This window comes from Brassica napus, chromosome C2 (assembly GCF_020379485.1).
Source record: "Brassica napus cultivar Da-Ae chromosome C2, Da-Ae, whole genome shotgun sequence".
NCBI lineage: Eukaryota > Viridiplantae > Streptophyta > Magnoliopsida > Brassicales > Brassicaceae > Brassica > Brassica napus.
In genome coordinates this window covers 28,267,644-28,278,844 of record NC_063445.1, presented here as the reverse complement: position 1 = coordinate 28,278,844, position 11,201 = coordinate 28,267,644, and the positions used below count along the sequence as shown (strand labels likewise).

Here is an 11,201-nt window from a genome sequence, read left to right as displayed (position 1 = left end):
CCATAAATTAAATGAAATATACGATCTAGGATACGACCAAAATCACACACTATATGCCTCGAGCAAAACACTCTATCATCGCTATCAATTTCTTTTTCTAGCCAGTTTATTTGACCAAAATACCAATCCCCACTATCACCTTGGTGTGGGAGAAACCCATCGCCTCGCATCGCATATATATAACAATATAATCCCTTCCATCGTAACTGTGACTGATCCTGGTTTAATGATACCAATGACCCAAAAACCTCTCGCACCATGTCATATATAAAAGGCCAGTCCACACCCCTCAAGCTATTCTTTACAAAAAAATCTGCAGCACCATATCTGATACACCAACACTTCCCCGAGCATGGAACATATATAATATAAATAGAGCTTACTCTACCCCAGCAACAGAAAACGGAAGCTATGGGATAATCCATGATCACAAATGCCAACAAAAGAAAAACAATCTCCTAACTTGATATGCTACCACTGAATTAAAAGATTCCTGCAACCTATCAAGCTCACCGGACTATTCCTTCCCACCCCTAGACTACTATATCTCGTATTCCTTGCCATACCTACTATACCAATATCCCATATTCCACTCACACAGCCATATATATACTCAAATCGCAAGCATAAGCACAGTACCATAATTAAGCAACCAAACCAATAACAAAAGATTGTTTTATTATTCCATTTCTTAACCTCAAAGAAAAACCTTACCATTAGCCATAACAACGCAAGTAAGACCAACCTCTTACTACTTTTAGAAACCAAAAAGATGCAAATGCTCGTAGAGCTTATTAAAACCAGAAGACAAAAAGAAACATAAGACAGGCCCTGCCTGCTTAAAAACTCTCGAAGCAAGACTGTATCCATAAATCAGACCCTCTGATTCCCAAGTTTCGGGTTGGAAACACCCTTACTCTCCACATGCTTACCGGTATCTCCCTGTCGTGCTCCTGGCTTTGCTGCAGCTCACTTTCGTGGAGACGCAAGCGCATTAAACACTCTCATTTTTGTGCTTCCCACAGTTCTGCTTGAAGACTTGAACAACCTCTTGCGTAAGCCATGCTTCTTCACTGCATCTCCTCCAAGCTTGCCTTGCACATCATCCACAACTACCACTTCATCTGTGTCTTGAGCGTTACTCTCATCTTCCTGTTCCTTGCCCTCCTCGTCAATTTCCTCTTCTGATAGTTTCTCCATGAAATCCTCTGCATCCATATCTATTTCATTCTCAAGTAAATGAGCCTTAATCTCATCCATATCCATAACATCCTCCTCCTCTAAATCAACCTGATCCTCCTGCTCTAAACCAACCTGATCCTCCTACATATCATGTACCACAGCCAGACCTTGGTCAACATCAATAGGATCCGAAATGACTTTCGATCCCTCAGCCTGAGTTTTAGCCAGATCAACTTGAAACGCCTGGGAAGGTAGCGTGTTGCGACACTCTTCTACGGATCTGATCTCACCCTCCTCGCGAGCTTCCTCACGAGCACCATGCTGAGGCTGTTGCTCCCTATTCTGCCCTGTAGATGGTCGAGTTTGTCCACTTGAAGCGCCAGACCTAAGGTCCTCTTTCCTCGCAGTTCTGTACCGCGAAGCTTCCCCATCACCTCTATGAGTTCCACGATTAGTGTAGGCTCTCTTACATCCTCTCTCTGCCACCTTCGTCCATTTAGAGTCTGCTTCCTCCCCCATCTTACCCTTGCCCTTGCTATAATACTCCCGGCTCTCTCTTTCTTTATTCTGTTGAACCTGATTTCCATTGATAACAACACCTTTATAACTTCTTGCGCGATCATCGTACTTCCCACCATCATACCAAGCACCATTCCCTTCTCTTCCTTCACGTTTCTTTTCTGGACTCTTATTAGTGTTCTTCACATCTAAGGGGCAGAGTTCATCTTTGTGGCACAAACTACCACAAACCTGACAATAGCCAAATAGCTTCTCGTACCGCAGTGAAACCGGGGCTTCCTCACCATCATAGAACTCCCCACCCGTGAAGTCAACCGTTGTTTCGAAACAAAGCTCCTTAAAAGCATCAACCACCACTTGCACACGCGGGCGAGTGATCCAAGTCTACTGCCACCGTCCTTCCTATGGCATCCCCAATGCTCTCGAAAGTGGGTACTGTTTTGAACTCTCCCGGAACTCCTATGATTCGAACCCAGAAAGTTATCTCTGACGGGAAGAGTACTGACTTCTTAGGTTGCCAACGCGCCAAAGACAACATCCAGTAATCGAAATGAAAGGGTTGAAGCTTAAGAACTCCTTCCAAATCCTCCACCTTGTCGAAGTCAAACTGGAACTTCCCAAAACCCAAATCCGAGCCAACGACCTTCTCTTCCAATTTCCATATCTTCGGGAGGTTCGAGATGAGAGCCTTCATCTCCTGTTCCTCTGTATTCATGCATCTGCCTATCAGAGTTTTGGAAAAAGTCTTGATGAGAGCTGAATTGTCAAAATGGGGCACAGAAATCTTCAGGCGCTTTCGAGTTCCTTCTCCATTCTTCCCCTCTCCCACATTACCCAATAGCTGACTCTGTGTCATTGCCAAAAGAAAACCAATAAAGCTTTGATCTTTATCAAAAACACAAGAGAAAGTTACACAATATATGTTCCAAGTATAGAACCCCATATTCCTTTTATACTGATCCCAAACTCGCATCCCACGGCTCCCCCAAATTTCCTTAATTGCTCGATATCCTCTTTGATTCATGTTAATCAAATCAAGCTCCCTTAAAAATCCCATTAACCGTAATCTCCTTCTCCAGTCCCCTTTTTCTCGTGTTGTCACATTACAACTTTCCTTATAATCCTCTGTTCGGAATCTCTCCGTATCTCTAAATCTCGGATTGATCAAATTAACGGAAAGAAAAATAATACCTTCATCTTGATTCGATTTCATCTTGATGGTGATCAAAATCAAAATGAAAATCCTCATACTCCTTAGTTGTCGCCAAATCCAAATCTCCATTTTCCTTGTGCCCTCGATCATATCTTCCGATCCCAATTTTAAATAGAATCGCGATATTCCGTTTCCAATCTTTCGATCTTGGAAAATCTCATTTCCAATTCGAACCTCTGATTCAGATCTACCCGCCTCCTCAATAATCCCAGGATCCCAAAACTGTAGAAACATCAAAACCCAAGAACTCTCCTTCACTTTCTCCTTCAATCTTTGTTGTGTGTGATACATGATGTTTGATACTATTTTTGATGTTTCAAAATACATTATGTTTGATACTATTTTTTAATTAGTCTAAAGTTCATTGAAAACTGTGTGACCAATGATGTTTTATAGTATTTTTTATGATTGGCTGGATTAGATTTATTTTATATTTTTAATGTTACTTTTTAGAAAATGTGTATATTTTAATTCTTGTGCCTTCATCCAAAACATCAACTATTTTGGAACAGATGGAGTAAATAACATGATTAGAAATATTATTTCATTTAATTATTCGAGATGCAGGGATAAACATTGCGATTACAAGTAATACAAATGCATAAAACATTAAAATAAAAATAAACACATTTTCTTCAGGAAAGAATTCTTCAAAGAGCAAATTATAGAAAGCAGCAGATAAAAACGCAATTACAAGAACAAAAATCGGATTAAACATTTTCTTTTTATGAATGAAAATGATTTCTTTTGTCGAATAAGATTTTGGAGAGATGTGAAATGAATTGAATGGATTGTAAGCATATTTATAGATTTTAAAACACTGTTCATTAGCCGTTAACTAGCCGTTTAGAAAGTAATTTTTTTTTTCAAATTTATATATGACCGTTGGAGGTAAAAAAACATAAGATAAAAATTAATCATAAACAATCAGTGAGTAATTATAAAATTTATCAGTTTAAACACAAATATAAGTAAAGGTGCTTCCTTAATTATATTTAATTATATATATGGTGATAAAATTATTCGTCAAATTTGAAAGTAAAAATATTATGGTGATCAAATCTGTAAAATAATAAATTATGATAATAGAGTCAATTATAAAATAAGAAATTAAATGTTTAGGCGGTATACCGGCCATTATGATGCCTTAACCAACCATTATAAAATTAACAATAAGAAGCGGGGCAGCAGGACCGCACTCCGGTAATCATAAACGTAACAAATAAAAATGGAGGCCTCACTCCGAACACAATAATCAAAAGAAAGAATTATAATAATAGAGTGATCGTGCTGATAACGTGTTATAATTATATTATATATTGTTTTATTTGTGTTTCGTATACATGAAGTGTTTATTTGTTTGATCATGTTACGTAACTAATAGAAAAAGTAGAGGAAGAATAAGAAAGAATAAGAATCATAATAAATGAGAAGAAGAAGTAGTATATTGATGTTATTACGTTAGAAAGGGGCAATGTGATCACAATGCATTACATGTTTTATATAGAAGAAAAATCAGACAAATAATATTGTAAGAATTTATGATGATGGACAACAAGTTAACTTGTATACGCAAGTGCTTGACTTTGTAACAAGTATAAAGTTTAAAGCTGAATCTAGGTTCACCAACCAATAGAAAATTGTCATTTTAAATCTAGTATCTTTTAATTAAAGAAACCAAATAACTTAGCAAATTATATTATTTTTTCAAAATAAAATTTAAAAATAAATAAAAATAATATATAAAAAACGAATTCAAAAAAAAAATAATGTTGTCAACAAAACACTAAACCCTAAACTCTAATACTAAATCCTAAACTCAAATTCTAAACCCTAAATCCTTGGGTAAACCCCTAAACCCTTGGAAAAACACTAAACATGTTGTCAACAAAACACTAAACCCTAAACTCTAATCCTAAACCCTAAAACCTTGGGAAAACCTTAAACCCTTGGGTAAACCCTAAACCCTTGGGTAAACCCTAAACTCTTAGGTAAACCCTAAACCCTTGGAAAAACACTAAACATTTGGATAAATTCTAAATTATAAATCTTAAACACTAAACTCTAAATCTTAAAAATAAATATTTTTTTAAATAATATTTTTTTAGAACTATTGTTATTTTTATTTATTTAATTTTTAATTTTTTATTTTAAAACATAATATAATTTGGCAAGTTATTTTGTTTCCTTAATTAAGAGATACTAGATTTAAAATGACAACTTTCTATTGGTTGGTGAACCTAGGGTTCAGGTGAACCCAAGAAAAAGTCTAAAGTTTAAAGGATAAAAATTAAATTTTGAAGGATGGGAGAACAAGCCTTTAAAACTCCCAACACCCGCTCCTCCGTGCATGCAAACTACAATTAATTAAGTGCATGCCTCTTCTTTTCAATTCATTTCGTACTATGACCTTTAACTCGAGAAACTGAATTATATATTTAATAAAAATGACTGTCGCAGGAAAGGAAGAAGGATTCTCATCAATATATATAATCGTTAATATGTAGAAGATTGCAGCGTCGATTGAGACTGGTTGTTTCTTCTAGAAGATGTGGTTAGGTATGTGTTTGAATTTGCCATTGAAGAAGGAAAGACTGGAAAGATTCGAGAGATGGAACGTTGTAAAATAGGGATATCGAAGGAGAGCGTATATTTTAAGATTTTGAAATTTGAATAAATGAGCTTATTATGGGCCTTAGTTTCAAACACCGGTAGGCCCATATTGAAACCCATCTAATATGGCGGACCGTTGAGAGTGAAGTTAAATCGTACGGTTGAGAGTTGCGTGAAAAAGTGCAGGACCGTCCGATTGAAGTATCCAACGGATCAACAAAAGATCTCATAGCGGCAGGAGCCCGATTGCCAACGAAGACATACTTCTCGTCTTTATCGTTCTTCTTAGGAAGTGGTGAGATTCTTAGATTAGCATGTCTTTTTTTCAATTTCTCTAATCTCTAGATCGCGAATTTGCTCTTGTTCGTTCTCATTTTGTTTAAACTATCTTGTTTTTGCAATTTTGTGAGTTAGGGTTTCAAGTTTCCTCAATCGTTCGTTGAATCTACATGAAAGCGCTTGACTCCGCGTGAAACCGTCGTTGAGGTACTTGAACTTCTCTGTCTTTTGCTAGAGTTTGCATCGTGCTTTTAGATTTGGGGGTATTTGATGTTTATTCATGGATCGATCATATAAAGTGAACAGATTGAATGATTACTTTAATTAAAAGGTTGGTGCGAATATGTATATTCACAGAGATTTTGGGTTGTTTTGAGTTCTAATAAGTCTGTTCTTTTAGATGTTTGCAACCGTAGAAGTAATAAGGTCTCTCACTTTAGCCTCTCTATGTATTTTGTTTCTTTTCTTCAGTATGTGTGAAGCCATAACAACTGAAGATAAGTTTGAATCTGTGAGCCGAACAGCCGAAGCAACAAAACAGATAAGCTCTTTTTTTTTTTTCTTGATCCTTTTAATAAGATTTTCAAAGGTTTTTATCCAATCCAAGAGATGAGCCTTTTTGCTTTGGTTTTTATCAAAACAGAGAAGCTTTGTTTTGGTTTTTCATCAAACCCCAAAAAGGATCATAGGCAGACACTAATCTGATAGTGTGCTGACAGATTCTTATTTGGGGACATTGTCCCGTTGCTGAAGCCTAGACCCATAGAAATTTTTAAATCATGGCCCCAACAACTATTGGTTGGTGGTAGTGCATGCCTAAAAAATGGGGACATTGTCCGCTTGATGGTTGGTGGTAGTGCAAAAGATGGAAAGTATGACATACTTTAGTTACCCACGGCTTTTACATAAACAACAACAAACAACTTAAGAAAAGTTTTTAGACAGAGACTGAGATGGTACCCACGGCTTGATACTGTTGGATGGAAATGTTCCGTGGCTTTCAAAATAGTCTTTAGACAAAAAAGACTATCAAACATTGGATGGATGGATGGATCAAACGACCCACAAGTCCACAACTTACCAAAAAAACACACAAAGAATGTGAATGTTGGATGGATTAAACGACAAACAATACAACATAAAGACTGAGAATGTTTGGATGGATAAAATGAGAAAAACAAAGACTGAGTTACCCACGGCTTATAAAGGTTTTAAACAAAGACCTTGACTTCTATGAAGAGTCTTTAGACAATATCTTACCCACGGCTTATGAAAAGTTTTTAGACAAAGACTTTGACTTGCTTGTTACACACGGCTTATGAAAAAGTCTTTAGAACAAGTAAGTTAAAACAGCTTTATGAAGAGTCTTTAGACAATACTACTGCCCACGGCATTACAAAGGCTTTTTTTAGACAAAGACTCAACTCAACTTGGACAATACTACTATTACCCACGGCTTATAAAAGGTCTTAAAGATAGAAATTATGAACCCTTTAGACTTCTAAGTTTATTTGATGTGAAAACGACTAAATGTGGATGAAAAAAAAAAACTGCATGCGGCTTAGAAAAGTCTTACACAAAGACTATGTTTGTTTGAGTTGTTGTACGGTGAACACGACCAACAACTTAAAACAGAGACTTTGAACCAAAAGGCAAAAACCATATCTGTTCTTCAGTAACCACAAGGCTTCAGAGAAAGACCAACGGCTTAAAAGACGAATAATATGAAAGAAAAACAGACTCTTTACTTCACCACAAGCCTCAACAAAAGGTATTTTGACAAAGACTACATGTCAGTGTTTAGCTTGTTGGATGGAAAAAAAACGACCAACGGCTTAAACTAAGTATTAAGACTTGAACTATGAACCGAAATTGAGTTGGAAAAATGACTAACAGCTTGAACCAAGTCTTATGACAGAGAGTATGAAGTGGAAAAATTTCTCAAATACTGTTACCCAAGACTATGAATGGAATATAAAAAAAATCTTTATGAGAATCAAAAACAGATACCCAGAGCTTTGAAAAGTCTGTAGACAGAGATTCTTTGGGGACATTCATGTCACAACTATTGGTTGGTAGTGCATGCCTAAGCAAAGGATGGAAAGTCTTTAGACAGACTTTGATTGTACCCACGGCTTAGAGAACTAACAAACGGCTTAAGAAAAGTCTTCAGACAGACTTTGATTGTACCCACGGCGTGCAATAAGATTTTAGACAAAGACTGTCTTGAAAACGTCTGATGAAGAGTCTTTAGTCCATATCTACCCACGGGTTAGGAAAAGTTTCTATACAGAGACTTTGAGTTTCTTGCTACACATGGCTTATGAATAGTCTTCAGACAAATAATGATTTTAAAACGGCTTACTGAGAGTCTTTAGACAATATCTACCCACGGCTTACGAAAAATCTTTGGTTTTAAGACAAAGACTTAACCTAGACATACTATACTACCCACGGCTTTATGAAGAGTTTTCAGACAAAGACTGTTGAATCTTAAACAGATTTATTGCCACAGCTTAAAAAGTCTTCAGACAAATACTAAGGGTTAGTTTTGGACTTTGTGGATAGAATGGAGAAAACGTCATAACAATACCAGTACCCACGGCTTCAAAGAAGTTTATACACGAATCCAATGAATTGGTTTTGGAGTTGATATGAATCAAAATCAGACTCCTTACATCACCACAAGCCTATTTAGACAAAGACTATATGTCAGTGTTTAGCTTGTTTGATGGAAAACGACCAACACAGAGTGTATGAACCACACATTGAGTTGGTTCTTCTGACTTGTTGCTTGGGAAAACTCACCAATGACTTAAGACAGAGACTATGAACCAAGTCTTACGGCTTATATGAATTTCTCAGATACATAAACCTAAGACTTTGAACAGAATAGAAAGACTTTTAATGATAACTGAAAACAGATATCATAACGTGAAGTAAAGACTAATGAATTCTGTTTTTTTCTCAGGTATGCATGTGCTTCAGAAGGTGCTCATTTTAAGTGTAGCAGGTTTCTTTGTAATTATGCTTTCTAAATTTCTCAGGTATGTATGTGTTTTTCAAACTTGTTTGTAATTTAGTTGATGAAAGTCACAAGAAGGAGACACATACATGTAAGTAAAGACTAGTTTAAATTGTTTAGGTTTGGGCTTGCTTGTTCATTATCTCGTTGATGCCAAGGTTCTGTTCAGGTATATGCTTTTCTTGACTTTTTCTCTTCTGAAAATTTATAAAGTAGTTAAGTGATGTACACGTAAACTAAAGAAACTGGAGAAAAGTAACTGAAATGTTTTTCTTAGAAAAAATAACATTTTGTTTGTGTGTCAGTGTTTGTAATCCCTAATTTTGTGAAATGAATGTATGTTGGAGTCTCTTGGAAATCAAAGTAAGTGAGAGACTCCTGCATATTGTGGTGGTAGTTTAAAAAAAAAAAATTATAATGTTTCTCTTTTGTGTTATACTCCTAAAATCCAGTGATCATTCTAAAACAATGTTAGTAATCTCTTTATAGTTTGGCGCTTAGAGTTACTTATAGATCAACATATGTGAAGACTGCAGATTGTAGTATTATTTTCTTTGGATATTGAATGTTTGTGTGTTTGTGTGTTTGTGTACGGACATTACCCTCTGTGATCAGTGTAAACATGCGAAATGACATCTTCACATTTATGCATTTAACGCTGCTGATTGCTATGTTAGATTCGAATTGTATATGTTTGTATTTCCATTAGCTTTGGTTTGGTGCTTGTGAAATGGTTGTGCTTTGGAGTCTATTGTAGATCAATGTAGGTGAGAGACTCCTGCAGATTGTGGTGGTAGTTTCTTTGAATCTTGAATGTTTCTGTTTTGTGTTATACTCCTCCTAACCCTCAGTGATCATTCTAACAGTGTTAGTAATTTCTTCAGTTTGGTGCTTGTATGTATTATAAGGTCTCTCATTTTATGAAATAGATGCATATTCAAATCTCTTCTCTTGTCAATCAACATGTGTGAAAGACTGCAGATTTTGGTAGTAGTTTCACTGAATCTTGATTGATTATGTTTACTTTTAGGCGCATAACTCTCTGGTGATCATTATAAACATGTGAAATGACATCTTCAGAATTTTGCATTCTACCTTGATGATTACTATAACTATGTTAAATACTATAAATTGTATATGTTGACTTGAAGTTTCCCTGCTATGGTACTTGTGTTTATCCCTTGGTTTTTGAGTCTTGACAACATTTCTCTCATTTATGTAGTTTCCTTGAATCTTGAATGTTTATGTTTTGTGTTATGCTCCTAACGCTTGGTGAGCATTCGAAACATGTTCACATTTTCTAGAATTGTGCATCATATGCCGACGCTTACATGTTACATTCTATAAATTATACATGTTGAATTTAATTTTTACATTTTCTAGAATTGTGCATCGTATTAAGCATGGAAACCTATTGAATCAATATGTGGAGTTATTAGAATGTGCAACTGATCATTCTCGAGTTTTTATTATTGATAGATGTCACATTCAAGATATTAGTCGTATCTAAAATCTATATGTAATCATGTGAGTAGGTGTTCTATCATATTTACATATTGAAACAATATACATTATTACAAAATTTTACTATATATATTTAAACTTTTAAGTCTTAACCCCCCCCCACCCCACCACAAACAAAATCTTCCTTTTCCGATTAATAACCTAACCATTTTTTTTTAATAACCTAAACATAAAGTACATTTAGTTGAATATTTATTCAACTTATGTCTCCAATCTTTACAAGCAGCTAAAGTCTATCTTTCTCATTGATATGAGAACAAACCAATGTACTGATCGTACTGCCAACTTATCTTCATGTGATTAAAGGGTATCAACTTACTGATCGTACTGCCAACTTATCTTCATGTGATTAAAGGGTATCAACTTAGTGGACATCCGTTAAGGCAATGGCATGACACTATGGGACGATCGTTACGGCACGTGGACATAATTTAATTACCAGAATAAAGTCTGGTATCTTTTCTTTGTTTTTATTTTCACTGATAATGTTTTGGAAGTGATGGATATAAATGTTTGAAAAAGAAGATAAATGTACCAAGTAGAAGGATAGTATTTGCAGAGAGATAACTCTGTAAAGTTATAAAATCCCTACAGGATGATGAATTGATATGTGCCTCCAGAACAAAGCTAACAAGAATAAAATAAAAATAAAAAAAAAGCTAACAAGAATAGATCTTGCTGCTGAAAGAAGAGGCAATCTTTATATCCCAGAAACCAATCCACAAGCAAAGAAAGGAAAAAACTAACCCTAATTTCTCAACTCAGAAACATGTGAAGCCATCAAAACGGGAGCTAATCAGTTTATAGAACCGTTGTAATCGGATAAAAAAAACACTTACGATGACA

The 11,201-nt window shown here is 35.5% G+C and overlaps 1 long non-coding RNA gene across 1 annotated transcript; it reads left to right on the top strand.

Moving 5' to 3' along the window:
* Nucleotides 1-5,767: 5,767 nt before the first annotated feature.
* LOC106416793 lies at nt 5,768-10,958 on the top strand. The gene is made up of 4 exons (XR_007319243.1): nt 5,768-5,822; nt 5,942-6,013; nt 6,278-8,853; nt 8,952-10,958. It is a non-coding gene; the product is annotated as an uncharacterized LOC106416793 (long non-coding RNA).
* The last annotated feature ends 243 nt before the right edge of the window (nt 10,959-11,201 follow it).